Source organism: Pinus tabuliformis, chromosome 1_1 (assembly GCF_031772625.1).
Source record: "Pinus tabuliformis cultivar Carrire ecotype Pingquan chromosome 1_1, CPIR1, whole genome shotgun sequence".
Taxonomy (NCBI): Eukaryota; Viridiplantae; Streptophyta; class Pinopsida; order Pinales; family Pinaceae; genus Pinus; species Pinus tabuliformis.
This window is the reverse complement of record NC_142297.1, coordinates 798391120-798407945: the sequence shown is the minus strand read 5'-3', so window position 1 is coordinate 798407945 and position 16826 is coordinate 798391120. Positions and strand designations below refer to the sequence as shown.

The following is a 16826-nucleotide window of genomic DNA, read 5'->3' as shown; positions in this document are numbered from 1 at the left end:
GAAGTTTCTAAGAATGACGTATTTGATTTCTTAGCTTACAATACCCAAGATGTAGTCTGCGGTTTACTTACTTTGCATTTGTAGTTGCATCCATCCCTATCATCATCCACTAAATTAAACTAATTGTGATTACTCGAACACTCTGAATAAGTGAAACTTGTAATCATAAAGATGCAATTCTGGTAAGATGTTATTATGGTGTATACCTTTATGGTTAATTCCTTAAGTATATGCTCTAATCTTACACATACAATTTTTGCATCTCACAAGCCCACACATACTTTCACCTGTAGTTGCATCTATGACACCCCCTGCATTAATTATGACCTTTATAAAAAAAAATTGCAATTGAGCATCTCAATGCAATATATTATTGCTTGTGGAAACTTTGTCTTGATATAATAAAAATCATTACTGGTGAAATTTGGGTTTCGTTGATATGGTGCTCAAATCTATCGCTTACAATAATGTTTGGGTTTCGTTGATATGGTGCTCAAGCTATTGGAGGAGAAACAATTATATGCAAAAATATCCAAATGTTTCTTTGGAGTACAAGAGGTGGAATATCTGGGTTATATTATATCTCATGAAGATGTTAAGGTAGACCCTAACAAAATTAATTAAGTTATCCCTTCAACCTATTAATCAATTAATTTATCCTTTAAATAATAATAATCATAATAATAATATTAATTAATTAATAATGATAATAATAATTAAATTAATTAATTAAATAAATAAAGTAGAAACTAGTAAAATAATAACCGACCTATTCTCTTACATATTTTCTTTAATATCCTATATATATAACCTAAATTCTAGCTCTTGGATACATCATTAAGATCTGAAAATATCTATTGACGCATCCCCTGATGATGGACTCACTTAGTAGTCTGAAACGTTGGGTTCACAAAACTCTATAATAGGTCATTCCTCCTCTACTAAAAATTAAAGCCATTAAAGAATGGAAAATCCCCACATCCATAAAGCATTTGCGGGGATTTTTTTGGTTGATAGGGTATTATTGCAAGTTTGTTAAGAATTATGGGAGAATAATAGAACCTCTAACAACATTATTGAAGAAATATGCATTTTCATGGACTCGAGAAACAACAAAGTCCTTTGAACATCTTAAAGAGGCAATTTGCCAAGCACTGACCTTAGCTACGTCGGACTTCACAAAAACCTTTATTGTGGAATGTGATGCCTTAGGAGATGGAATTGGTGTTGTTTTAATGTACTAAGAAAGATCCATTGCTTTCGAAAGTCGTCCAATCAAAGAAAGGTATTTACATAAAGCTATTTATGAGAAGGAAACGTTGGCAATACTACATGCACTTAAGACATGACGACCCTACCTAATGGGAAGATACTTCAAGGTAAAAACGGATCATGATAGTCTTAAATAACTTTTATAACAAAGATTATCTTCAAAAGAGTCGCAAAAATGGGTTACAAAGATGTTGGGTTATGACTTTGAAATCATCTACAAAAAAGGGAAGAAAAATGTCGTGGCAGATGCACTCTCAAGAAATGATGAGGATGTGGAAGCATTGCTTTGTGTCATTACCATTATCCAACCAGATTGGATAAACAAAGCAAGGGATGAATGGAATAATGACGAAGAACTGTGGGCACTCATTCAAAATTTACAACAAGATCCTAGTACATATGATACATTTAGCTAGAAAAATGATTTGTTATGGTACACAGATCACTTATACCTATGTGAGAATTCCCAACTCAAACAAAAGATTCTTATGGAATTGCACACTTCTCCCTTAGGAGGGCACTCGGGATTTTTAAAAACTTACCATAAGGTTAAGAAGGAATTTGTTTGGGATGGCCTTAAATTGGATATTCAAAAGTTTGTGGTGTAATGTTTGGTTTTCCAACAAAATAAAGTTGAAACAATTAAAACGCGAGGTCTATTACAACCTTTATCCATTCAAAGCTAACGTTGGGAGGAGGTTTCAATGGATTTTATCATAGGTTTACCTAAGTCCGAAGGAAAAAGTGTCATCATGGTGGTAGTTGACAGACTTACCAAGTATGCACACTTTTATGCATTATCTCATCTATTTAAAGCCAGTGCGGTTCCTACTGCGTTTATGGAAACAATTCAAAAGCTGCATGGAAACCCAAAGATTATTGTAAGCGATAGAGATCCAATTTTCCCTGGAATTTTTGGACAAAATTATTTTCTTGTCTCAGTACTCAGTTAGCTCATAGATCATCTTATCATACTCAATTTGATGGGAAAACCGAGATAGTAAACAAATGTTTGGAAATATGTCTTCATTGCTTTGTCTTTGATAAAAAGACATAGTGGGTCAAATGGTTGCCTCTAGCTAAATGGTGGTATAACACTTCGTTCCATACTGCAACAAAATTGACCCCATTTATGGCACTTTATGGATATCGTCCACGATACATCACATCATATTTAAGAGAAAATTCTAAGGTTCAAGCAATGGAAGATCACATCGAGCATCAACAACAAGTTCTCCAACTCTTAAAGGATAAACTCACTTTGGTGCAGAATAGAATGAAATAGCAGGAAGATCAACATTGCAGCAAGAGAAGTTTTGATGTAGGTGACTGGGTATTCCTATGGCTACAACCATATAAACAAATGTCCCTCAAGCAAGCTAAGAAGGATAATAAATTATCACCAAAGTATTATGGTCCATACAAGGGGTTGCAAAAGATTGGCACTATGGCATACAAATTGGAGCTTCCTATAGCTTCCCGAGTGCACCCAATTTTCCATGTTTCATGTTTAAAGAAGGTTATAACTGACAAGCTCTAAGTTCAAACAATATTTCCAGAACTTGACGAGGAAGGAAAAATCTTATTGGAACCTGAAGCAGTCACAGAAACAATAACTCGACATCTACGAAGTTTATCAATTTCAGAGTATCTCATCAAGTGGAAGAACTTACCCACTGAAGATTCCACGTGGGAGGATGAGAATTTTATACAGAACCATCCAGAACTGCTCAAGTGTTGAGGACAACACTTTTTTGAAGGAGAGAGGCATGTTAGTTCCCTATAATACTAGTGATTCCCCCATTACTATTGTCGTTGTATCTCTTATTGTTATTATTGTGCCCCTATTGTCCCCATATTGTTATTAGTGTGCCCCATAGAAGCCCCCTATTGTTATTGTTGTGCCCTTATATTATTATTGTTATGTCAGTTTTGATTATATTGTGACCCCCTAGACTCCTATATATAGAAAGGAGCTTTAGTCATTTGTATCATCCAATAATTGTTCATTTGTGTAATGTAAAGGAGTGGAGTGGCACGGTCAATGAATTCTAATTACAGACACGTTCATATGTGAGATCATTCCTTCCCGTCAATGTAAAGGCAAGGTGATGAAAAGCAACGGAAAATCCTCTCATCTGTAAAAGGCTGATTTCCGACACGCTATTTTTAGTGGAACACGGACAGTAGGGACAAGCAAGATGGAATTTGATATGGGGTGATATGCTCATCAAATATAAAATACTGTCCAATCAAGATGGAATTTGATATGGGGTGATATGCTCATCAAATATAGTTTAAAATTTTATAAGATTTTTTTTTTGGTTAAAATTGTGAAAATTAGCAAGAGAAGTGTGAAAACCAAATTTGACCAGTAAATTTGTTTTGAAATTCCAAATTTAGAAAAAAAAATATTTATATGTAAGCTAAACACATGGTACTACTATTTATTTTTAAGACATTATACAGCAAGTCAAATTAAATTTAAATTTGAAATAATAATTTAAATTAAAATTTTCTAGAGAAATCACATAAAAATTTTAAAACACTCTTAAAACCTCTATTAAAATTCATCATAAAAACCATTCAAATTAAAATATTTTAATATTTAAAAGAGGAAAAGTGAAAAAGATGCCTCCCATAATTGCTGCGAAATTGGACCTCTTTCTGTCACCTTCTGCGGTAAGTCTTGATGTGACCTGACAAACCACATTTTCTCATTCAACAAAGAAAAAGTGCAGAGTCCATACGAAAAATGGCATGGCCAGCATCCATTATCACAAAAGTCATACAAAAAGATAAAGAGTACTTTCACATCGATTGTTGTGTTTAACGTGACAAAAGCAGAAGTATCCTATGAAAACAAGTATTCCTACAATATTTACCGTTACCATTAACTATGTAAATTGAATTGACAAAAGCTAAATGATTTTCTCAATTCGTCTATTGGAAAATAATAGATTTTCTCAGATTTTTCCAGAGACCGGAAATAGTTGGTTTTCCCAAAGAGTACTATACTTGAGAATATATTAGTTGACTTGAATATATAGGTGAAGAGCAAATATTTTACTCGAGGTTACTATTAGCTGAGAAAAATAAATTTTCATATTCATATAAAATTATTATTTTTATTTAAATTTATATATATTAAGTAATAATTTTTAGTAAATATATTTATTTATCTAAATAAAATAGAAAAAACTTTTAAAGTGATTTTTGGATTAATACTTATTTAAATTTACTAACTATTTATTAATTTATATAACTATGTTAACATAATTTTTTATTTTATTTTTTTACTATAATTTGAGAAATTTAATTTTATGAATCACACAAGATATTTTAGGTAGATAAGTATATATATATTTTAGAATTGGAAATTAGCTCACAAATTGAAAATTGGATGTATGTAATGTAGTTCTCCATTTTAATTTACACCCTTCAATTTAAACTTGTTATAAAATTAACAACATTAACAAACAATCCTCGGACTTAAATTTTAGTACATGTGTAACACAAATTTTGGTTATCACTCACTTTAATAAATCTACATATTTACACAACTTTTATTTAAATAAAAAAATAAATAAACAAAAACAAACATTAATCAAAACCAACTGCAAACAACCCTAGACAAAGAACTCTTACCCTTGACTGTAATGAAAAGTCATGTTAATGAAAATCAATGGGAAATTCTCTGGACAACAAAACCCTAACTCCTACTACCAGGTATTGAGCAGAACAAAGACCGTAGGCATTGGGATGTATTTATAGGTATGCTGAACGCGTGGTACTAACATCTCTCTCCGTCACCTTATACAACAATTCAAAGTAATTGGTTCACTGTTTTTCACGTTATTAGAATGATTTTTTTATTACATTAATTTGCAAATAAATAAATAAAAACTATACGAAGTTTTTATTTGATATTTCAAAAATTTATCTTTTCTGACCCTATCATATGGTTATAATGGATTTTTTAACCAATAGAAAATTTGGTTTTTTAGCCAATATAAAATTTGATAGTTTTATTTGGCCTCTTCGCGAGGTATTAGGGTATATTCTTAACATATTTTTTTAAGATTTAAGGGTTTGCATCATTAGTATTTTTTCAAGTGGGAGTGATACTAAGTAATGCTAGAATTATTTGATTAGCATTAAACGTTTACTTTAATTATGAAACTTTTCTTTTATTATAATACAAGGAGGGGTTTTAAGACAATTGTCTTAACTTGAGACAAAATAAAATTTGTGTATTGTCTTAAATATTGTCTTTAAGCAGGGGTCTCAAATTAAATTGTCTTAAAATATTGTCTCTATAAAAACAATATATAACATAGGCATTTATGTCTCTCTCGAGAGAATTTGTCTCTCTAGAGACAATAATTGGGATTAAAGATATTGTCTTTAAAGAGACAATGCTTTTGATCATAACTAGACAATAAAAAATTACATTCAAAGATAATACAACATCACTTTTGTCTCTTTAGAGACAATATAAAATAATGAATCTAGAAAAATATCTCACCATTGAAATAAACCAATATTAAAAGTATTTAATTAAAAATAAACTACAATATCATTGATTAATTCATATTAGGATGTAGTGGAATCGAACCACCAACCCCCTGCTTATAAAGCAATTGCTCTTCCATTGAGCTAGCACCCTTTAAAGAATTATGTGAGAGTTATGGTAGTCCTTGAAATTGCATATATAGGCATTGATTCCACCAAGCCCCTTCTTATAAAGCAGTTGCTCTTCCATTGAGTTAGCACCCTTTAAAGAATTATGTGAGAGTTATGGTAGTCCTTGAAATTGCATATATAGACATTGATTTTTAAAAAAGTTGACACATAATGGCATAATATTTGTAAAATCTAAAATCATGCAGCCCCTATTTTTAACTTGATAAAAATAACTAAATGTAAAATCTAAAACCATGTAGCCCGTATTTTTAACTTGATAAAAATAACTCAATGTAAAATCATGTAGGCCCTATTTTTAACTTGATAAAAATAACTCAATGGAGTTAGCTTAATGTCACACCCATGTAGCATGAGTCACACAACAAGCTAACTAGCAATTGCACCACGAGGTGCAAAGGAACACAGATAGTAGTAGGGGAATGTGGAAAGAAAGTTGAAAAAAACAAACCTTTTGATCATTAAGCATTACTAACCACTCCAAGCCTTGCAATCAAAGAGGTTTTTTATTAAAACTTAAAAGTACATTGTATAAACTGTAATGTTGGAGGCTTTTGATCAATCCAACAAATAAAAATCTAAAACATTAAGGACAAAATTACTCTTTCATGATCCTAAGATTAAAAAAAATGATACTTACTCATAGGAGCACTCCCACTATTCAAAATCGTAAAATTCAAGATATCTCCCTACCTTCGTCTACGCCATGTTTTGATTCCTTTTCTAGCATGTTGCTCTCTATTCTCCTCTGTTTCTTGCGATGCAAGACAAAGCCCACTATAAACACTAAAACGATGACTATACCCCCAGGTATTATTATTCCGAGGATAAGCCCCAGTCTATGTCTTTTTCAGACATGTAGGTTCTGGTTCCCAGAGTATCTGCAACACATACCTGAGGTCAAGATAATTTAGTTGTGTTTCTATCTGCCACAATTTTGAACCTGAAAATAAGAGAAAGAGAATCCATCGTTGAACACAAGTAATACAGGCAATAAAAATTTAGATTACCTGAAGTCCAATGAAGGGTTGGACAGAAGTTGGGCAGGAATTACACCACTGAAGCTATTGTTTTGTATAAACCTGTGAAGTTATTGAGCAAGGAAAGAAAAAAAATGAAGCAATATTTTACAATAACAAGATTGGAGAGAGGCGTACAACTCCTTCAGGTATTTAAGTTCAGAGAGCCAGTCTGGAATGTTGCCATTTAAGTTGTTGTTTTGTAGATGTCTACACAACAAGTGAATGCTTCATTAAAATGATAACCAATAATAGTTTGTCAAAGCATAGGGTTTACTTTGTTTTGTAGGTATTTACATGATAAGTGAACTGAGTGGATGCTTTATAAAAATGATGATCTATCATGGTTTTGTCAGAGCATAGGTTTATGGTGAGAACAAGGCACTTACAGTCTCTCCAACATGGTTAAATTGGAGAAATTTGGCAATGGTCCCATCAGATGGTTATTCACAAGTGACCTGGTAATTTCAATACGAACAGATGATATTTAAAGATAAGCTACGCTGCCTTCATAAGCTCTTCGACACGAAATATTGTAGTTCATCAAAGCTCGCTTACTGTTGTTTTATTTTACATTTGAATCATTCCAAAGAACGCTGCTGGAACTCTAAACAAAAGTCATAGATTAGTTTCAACCAAAAGGGAGGATTTCATGTCTCTGATAAAGTAAAATGTTTGGACTTCGAAGATAATTCAAAATCGTCTGCGTATTTTCTAATATGAAAATTTAGGCAACGGATATACACAGAGAATTCTACTTACACGTTAACTAATGCAGTCAACTGTCCAATACTCTGAGGTACCAATCCTGTAAGATTCATTCCCGCCAAATTGTTGGAAACAAGACGAATTGGTAAGTTCTTGCAATTTCGGCCACAAATAATAAAACGTAAAAATGAAAATTGATCTTACATTTCCGAAATCCTTTTAATAGAAGAGATATTACTACAGTCGATTCTGTCCCACTCGATAATGTAACAAGGATCAACAATCCAACTTTTTATGTCGAACCTTGTTTTGATAGCATTAAGAGCTTCAACTGTAGGTTAAACACTACCTGGTTACGCCTAACTCATCAATTTCAACATGATGCGGAGTGTTATAGATAAAGAGCACTTACTGTCTTCTAAAGTTGTTGCTCGTTCCGTGTCAACTATCACGTAATACTCGAAAGCGTTGATTATAATACCATTACTCGAGTTAAAGGCCGTGCTGAATCTCAGTTGGTATTGTACCATGTCTAACAGGATTGGTAGCTCTACCGCGGAAAAATTTGGCACCAGAGTAATGGGTTTACCATATGGTTGACCATTTATTTCAAGGGAAAATGATCTCGTTTCACCCATATTAAGGAGTTGTATATCTGCAAAATATAAGAGCAGTACTGAATTGGTCCCCCCTAATGCATTTAAATTGAATGATGGTGAGTCACTGTTGGCCATAACCCACGCCGTTTGCATCACAACAGATGGAGGAAAGTCCTGGGAATTGTTTGTTGAAATGGGCTCTTTAGATTTTACAGTGTATATATTGTATATTATCTAAATTCATTACCTGTTTTAAACCCACATCTGGCAGCCAGAGACGGTCGAGCTTGTCAAGTGGATACCTGATCAAATCACCAAGAAAAGATATTCAGGCTACAAAAATTGGTCTGCACATAGGAAGCATCTCTGCGTTGTCCTAGTTGGTATTAAAAAAATCTACTTCTTCGTGTATGAAGCTTAGATTTCGGTAGTGAAGCATATCAACTTCTAAACAATTACCTGACCAATGAATTTGCACCAACATCATATCTCGAAGCTAAACTCAACATTTTTCCTGGCTTAGCCTATTGATACATGCCACTCTGGAGGGTCCTCAACTTGATAGCACTGATAAAGGGATCAAAAGTCTCAGAGGTTCTGATCAAGAAAATGTACAACATATTGCCAGAACTAACAAAGACTTTTTCACCTCACTGGTAATGTGTTTTTCGTAATCATTACAGGTCTTGTGGTCTCATAATTGTTACAGGTCTTGTGGTCAACATACCCATGTTATAGTAATTCTATAATTTTGCATAGAATCAATTTACCAAAGACATGTTTGGCCATCTCATATTTGGAAACTACCAAACCTACCTATTGTAAAGAAATGTTCTGCTATTGTTTTCAAGGCTTGTTTTTCTTACTGTGGAAAGCCAAGACCAATGCTAACCACCAACGCTAATGCACTCTAATTCCATATGACAATTGCATGAGAAATATACCTTCCAATTTGGGTTCAAGATTTGATTGCTTACAATGCCAACTAGATAAATAGGCCTCTGTTTACGAATTTTTAGCTCCCAAAATCTATTTTAACAACATAGAGAACCATGATAATTTATGAATTTAACTCCATAGATTCAAATATGAATGGTTGTTCATGAGTTCCCATGCACATGCCTTGGTATTTGATGCCAAAAGTACATAATGGTGTAGTGATTATTAGCTTGGGAAACATACTAAATTGATTATTAGCTTGGGAAACATACTAAATTGATTAATAGCTTGGGAAACATAGCACAAGCTTTTCCCACAACTGATTATTAGCTTAGGAAACAGAGCACAAGCTTTTCCCACCACTGATTATTAGCTTGGGAAACAGAGCACAAGCTTTTCCCACAAGAATATGTACGAGTTGTACATTTAATATTTAAGCAAATTTATAATTAGGAGATCACTAAAATGATGTCTGCACTAGTCAACAAACCATCCAAATGATTTTAGTGTCGTAATATAGTTTACAGAAATTACCTAGATGAATATACCATAATTAGTGTTGGGTGTGGAGCCTGATTATCTTCTATATTCAAAGGTATCGCCACATAGGACCCCATTTCGAAATGGGGGCGGCAACGCCGCCCGTAAAATATTCGCTGTAGGGGGGGTCTAGGGGGGCGGCTGCAACCTTTGGGAGCCCCCCCCTGGGGGGGGGGGTTTCAGGGGCAGCGCCCCCGAAGCTAAAAACAGCTGTAAAATTGCCTTGTAAAAGTATAGTAATTTCTAGTCAATTTGGGCCGTTCATTAGGCGGATGATCTGACGGTAGAACTTATGTTTAGTTTAGGGTTTTTTGCCCTAGAAGGCAACCCCTCTCTTTGTATGAGGGTATTGTATTTGAGGCTGTGTGATAGATGTGTATTCTGTGAGCGATAAATAGAGAGGTGAGATTGTGAGAGAAAACAGAGGATATTACAGCGGATTTGCTGTAGGTTGTATCTCTTAATTTTGCTGGATAATAGAAAGGAAGGACTGGCTGTTCAGGGTGGACGTAGCCCAAACAAGGTGAACCACGTATATCTATGTCTCTCTTGTTTTGTGCGTTTTCTATTTTTATATTTCTGCAATATTTTATGTGTTCCATTGCTCCGTAATATATAATTTTCTAACAACGATTTACCCAAGAATACAAATTAATTACAGAGAATTACTTGAGAGAAACAAATATACAAATAACCAGCAGCAACCATAAACACATAAACACACATGTTTCTCTGGGAAAACCCCAAATCTGGGGAAAAACCCGATCATAATGAAATTTCATTATCCCTGGCCAAAACCCTAGCCAATCCGGCCAAGTGAGCCTTCACCGCTCACCTCCAGGCCCTTACATTACAATGAAGTCCTTCGAGCCTTTTATAGGCTCCATTACATATAATACCACGGGCAGAATACCATGGGGGCACAATACCATGTGCCCCAAAACCATCACTGTTTAACACCTCTTTTGGCTCCATTACATATAATACCACGGGCAGAATACCATGGGGGCACAATACCATGTGCCCCAAAACCATCACTGTTTAACGCATCTTTTGACTCTATCCCGAGTCAAGTTTACTTAACAATTCCCCCCTTAAACTTGACTTGGGGTTCTTTGACTAACTCCAACCAATCCTGCTAAGTGAGACAATCCCGCTCAGTCTAGCTCTTACCCCCTCAAAGTTTTTACCCGGGGTATTGTTAACCCAACATCGCTCCTATCACCTAGGTCTAACCCAGACTTTAGTGGTGATTACCCAGGGTACACATGCCTTACCAGGTCTTACATTATTATGCCCATTTACATGCAATAATTTTGACTTCATTATTTTATTTTTTTTGTTTATTGTGGCTGCTATTCTGACCCGTATTCTCTCAATTGCGGGCATCCTTGTTTTGTTTCTTTGCTGCCTTCTTGCCAAGTTTAACTGCCTTTAATTTCTGAGATGAATCCTTGAAACCCTCGCCTGGGGTGACTTCACCAGGAGGCCTTGATCTGGATCTGGAGCGTGATAACATGCGATGCTTCTTGTTTGGTTGATATATATCCATGGCATCAGCATTCTCTTCCATGCCACTTGACCTTTCTCGCTTACGACCTCATCGAGACACAGATCTGCTCCGAGCTCTCTCTATTGCTGCCAAAGGATCCAACACCAGGTTAGAAAGATATCTTCCCATCCTGTATCTTGAACCCATTGAACCTTGTGAGCATCGTATCGACCCTCATGTTCATTTCGCGCTTCCAGATTTTGTAAGTGTCCGAGAGCACGATTCAGCCCACGAAGGGAATACTGAAACTCTCAAATTGGAAATCGGTCTGCATGTAAAAATCCTTCATCTGCCTCATGCAACCCACGAGTTAGGGCATCCTGCAGCACCACTTACACTCAGGCACTTTAAGCAGGTCGCTTGGCTTTCTCCAACACGAGTTCCCTCAATGCGAGCTGGTCACCCACGTTGCATGCTTGCTGCTCGCTACAATCTTTTTGTCCATCGTCCAGCACACATTCGTTGAAACGGTCCCACGACGCTATGCTTCTCTCGTCGTTCTGCATCAACAGCATCGGTGCCATCGACAGCTCCCTGGATTCTTGGACCAGCCACTTGGACGCTGGCGTCAGGCCATATCTCGTGCTCTTGTTGCCTCTTGAGATCAATACAGTGCCTCCTCTGATCAACGTTGCCACTGCAACCACGGATCTATATCGACCTTCCGCTCCTCCGGAACAGTGCACACGACCTTCCACTATCTGCCTTTGTAGAACCTTGTTTTGGCTGCATTTAGATTAGATTTGAGAACAAAATATGCATCAATCCTTTTTATGTCTACTAGGCTAAATAACCCTTGGCAACAAAAACATTTTTCTGAAGCCAATACACAACTTTTGCTCCGATACCAATTGTTAAGAAATTTACTGCATAACATAAATAATTACTGAGAGGAATAAATATAAAAATAGCCAGCAACAACCATAAACACATAAACACAAATGTTTATCTGGGAAAACCCCAAATCCGGGGAAAAACCCAACGTGATAAGATCTTATTAGCATTGGCCAAAACCCTGGCCAATCCAACCAAGTGAGCCTTCATCGCTCACCTCGGTCTTGCATTACAATGAAGTCCTTTCAGCCTTTTATAAGCTCCATTACATATAATACCATGGGCAAAATACTATGGGTGCACAATACCATGTGCCCCAAAACCATCACTATTTAATTTGGTCAACTTTGACTCTATCCTGAGTCAAGTTTACCTAACAATTAGCATACCACGAATGGATGAAAAAATGGAAGTGTAAGGGAATTACACCAAGAAAAAAATAATGAGTTACAGATCAATGTGGATGATTGTCACCAATGAAAATGGTCTGAAATTTCCACACAATTACACCAATGATTTGAGGGAAAGTTGACTCTCATCAAATAATGAATTAGTCACTAGAATTCCCAGTGAAATAACAAGGTTGGATGTGCATTCAATTAACCTTGGAAATCCTATGAATTGATGATATTGTTGTGATTCAACAATTCATTGAATTAACTTTCATGATGCCAACATCTTGGTGCAAGGAACTTGGCAAGGTTGAGCAACATGGTCATAGGTATTGCCAAACTAGTCACAAGGTGAATGTGGACTTTGTTGGAATCACGTCTTGGGAAACAACATGTGCATGGAATCATGGACCCTAACTCTAAATATGCCATGATGGAGTATGGTAGGATCAACTTTCTACAGGATCAACTAAATCCCACTGGGAAATGTATGTATTACTACCACAGGCATCACCTAATTGTCAGCATAATATATTTATGAAAATTATGTCAAATGGGAAATATTGGCTAAGTCCAATGAAAATTAGGTAGCAAGCCTTGTGGGGCCTTCAAACAATAATATCTTGATCTCAATGACAACATAGATAAATCATTAGGGACAATTTTTTTTTCAACCAACCATGTCAATAGCAAATCTTCACAAAATGCAGGCATGCAAAGATTTCTTTTAGTTCTAAGGAATAACCTAGTTAAAGCTATCGGTATATGACTTGGACTCTTGCATGTAGTTATATGGGATTCAGTCTACCTACATGAAAGTTGCATGCTATGGCTGTCTTTGAGATTTTGTTCCTAGAGACAACATAATTTATAACAGTTAGAAGGGTTCTCATGCCAATAGTGGATGCCAACTTGTGTCATTATTTTCCAGTCTAGAAGCCCTAGTTTGTGTACTTGTGTTGTATTCCAATTGACACCTTAAAAAGCACTTGTTTAAGTACTTTAGGTTTCCAGGTGATTTGTTATTGTCTATTACATCTATGTTATGTCTCCTGGTGTGTTAACCAATGGCTTGTTAAGATACATTCTGTAGGTTATGATGTCTATAATGCAGCGAGCAAAACAAGATATGTTAAACCAACTTCAACGTTTGCAATTTACTTCCAAGGGAACACCATGTGTACATGTACATTTTTATAAGTAATGTTATATAACTAAGCTTACCAGAACTGAATAGAATGTACAATTTGGATGCAACCTCTGGTATAGAGCCAAGATATCAAATGAAGGAAACAACCCAGCTTCCTATGTAAGCATAATAGTCAACATTATGATGGGAAATAAGGGATGAAAATTTAAGCATAAGCCTTTGAAAATTCTTATTCAATTTTATTTTCTACAAAATCACTATTCAAACAATCATAAGAAACAATATTTTAGGTCAATTCCATAAATAAACATAAAATAAAATTTTATAACCAACAACATTCTAGGGTAAAACTATTTGTTGCTTCAAAATTTAAATTATACACATTTATTTAAATTTTAAGCTCATGAGCATGCTCCTGAAAATCAAATCAACTGATTCATGTACATTCTTTGTAGGGTAATCAAATCAAATGTATGTATTACTACCACAGGCATCACCTAATTAGTATGAAGATGTGAGTTCCAAATATAAACCTAAAGATGATAAAACAATAAGTATGCAAGATGGGAAAGTTAGGACGGGGACTCGACACTTGGGAAAAGGAGAAAAAGAAACTCATAAAGCTCTTTCAAAGTCACATGTAGAACAAGAGGAAATAATTCTTCAGTATCAAGATGTCCTCAATCTTTATCAGACTTCTGAAAATAGGGCCAGGGATTTTCAGGTAAGACTGGCTCTTGCACAAGAGGAAAATAGCAAGCTTAAAGATGAGTTATCATCTGGAGCTCTAAATTTGAAAGTTATAGAAGAGAAAGCACACCACTTAGAAAGGGACAAGAATTCCCTTGAACAAGAGAGGGAACATTTAATCAAGTAGATGAGCTTGCTAATGGAAGAACTAACTTCTACACATAATTAGGAACAAAGTCTTAGAATAAGACTGCAAGAAGAGACAACCCAGAACAGGAGGATTGATGCAGCTCTGAGAAGCTTCCAACAGGCCTTGAATCAATCACAGGAACAAAAAAAGTTTTAACAGCAGAGATACAAGCAGGAACTGAGAGGCTGAAGGATGCTGACAGAAATTTTGACGCAACTCTGAAAAGAATCCAACATAAATATGACCTTGTTATTCTCAGATATTTTTAATGGCCAAACTGCATGTGAGGTTATCTCTCTTATTTTATTGTGTGTGTATATTGTGGTGTTGTTAATGTGTGAAACTCAATAGGGAATCTTGTTGCTGGATTTTGCTCAGAAAATAGCGACATTCTTCTGATTCTGATTCATTTTGTCTGGATTCAGACACCATCCTGTGGTGTGGTTTGTATAGAGACCAACCACACTTTATTCTTTCGAGCACTATACCAGAGATTCCACGGCTGATTACAGGACCGATCTCCTTCTATTTATACAGACACATAAAGTTATGAAGTCCATGCAAACTGCTTCCCTCTGCCCTTACTGGGAACGTGAATTGCAATACCTCTGTGAGGCCCTCCTCTATCCAATCCTCTCAAAGCCTTGCTCTATTTCAATGAATATCTTAATCATTATGTCACAAGTGCGTTGAGAGATTAGGTTTGTATGAAAGGGATTTTAAGAATTAGCAGACTTTGCTTTTAAACTAGGTTCGAAAGGAGCTTAAGCACTCATATTTTCACCATAGTTTGAAAATTCTGCGGAGATTGTATAAAAATATCAATGGTCAAATGTATAACACTAACACTCTCGAAATCCCTCCAAAGCACTAGCTAACCTTTTGATTATCTTTGCTTCATCACTGGGTAATATTTTTCATCACAAGTCATGGACCACTTAAAGGGAATCTGTTATGTCAAAATCACTTTTAAGCACTTCACTGCAAGTTCATACTCATTGTTCATTCAGTCTAATTCTCGATGCTTCCAATATCCCACAAGGGAGTGAGCATAATAATGACCACTTCCAAGGAGATTACTGATTCCCTAGGGTGAAGGTGGTCCCTAATCCAATGATCACTTTGGGGGTGGATGTGAAGTTTCTTCTCAGCAAGCCTTGAACCAACTCCCCTGGACACTTATGAATACTGTATTTGATAAATAGAAATAACAGACATGTTACATCCTAGTTGTGGGGTCACTCAAATTGCTTTTATTGCTAAAATTCTTATCTCCACCTGATATTTTTAGGCAAATGATGCTTATAAATACTGTATTTGATAAATACAAACAACAGACATGTGAAGTCCTAGCTGTGGGGACATTTCAACATCTTTTATGGGTAAAACTGTTGTCTCCACTTTATACATCTATGAAAAGATAGTTGTGTGGATAATAAATCATTCATCAAAAATATCACTTGTTAAATATTGGGTCAATCTGACAGAAGATTAGGATTGGATACTTAAGGTAGATTCTTAGAATAGACCAGCAATTCAAAAAGAGCTTGAAACTCTTATTTCATTGTCATTAAGTTTCATATGATTGATTACTAAGTTCATTGACTCTCTTTGCACTAAACAATTTGGTGTAGGTGTTATATGTGCCTGATGAAACATTGAAGTATATGAAGTGAGGCTAGATCATCCTTATTCTTAGTATTATTACTTATTTCTGAAGCAGCAACATCATTGGACAAATTTTAGAAGAAATTTCTATTAAGAATCTAGTATATCGGAAAAAAGACAGAAATAATGACGTGTTTGAAATGTATCTCGTAGCCTACTATGTAAATATATGTACATGAACTATCACAACAGGATCTGTAATAGTTCTTTTCAATGTACAATTTTTCATCGTATGTAATTAAATATGCATATTTACATATTGTTTATTATAAAAGTTATATCTAACGAGTGAAATTAAGTTGTTGTGTCATACTTTTTAGTACAGTAGCCTAATATGTAAATATATGTAGCTCATTGTAATAGATAGTGCCTTACACCTTCACCACAGGAAGACACATGAAATTTTACAAGAACTAGCAACTCGATGGGATATTGATCGAGAGAACGGTGTACAAATACCGAGACAAGGAGAAAAATTGTTTTCAGATCTAGTGACCTTTGTTATAGTCTATGATAATTGACCATGATATTGATAGGGATTCTAATCCAGGATGATAGAAGTAGAAGAC

The 16826-nt window shown here is 35.2% G+C and overlaps 1 long non-coding RNA gene across 1 annotated transcript; it reads right to left on the bottom strand.

The window, feature by feature from the left end:
- Nucleotides 1–6520: 6520 nt before the first annotated feature.
- On the bottom strand, nucleotides 6521–7205 carry LOC149216414 (uncharacterized). The gene is made up of 3 exons (XR_016250551.1): nucleotides 7134–7205; nucleotides 6987–7058; nucleotides 6521–6857 (listed from the first exon to the last, which is right to left on the bottom strand). It is a non-coding gene; the product is annotated as an uncharacterized LOC149216414 (long non-coding RNA).
- Between the last annotated feature and the right edge of the window lie 9621 nt (nucleotides 7206–16826).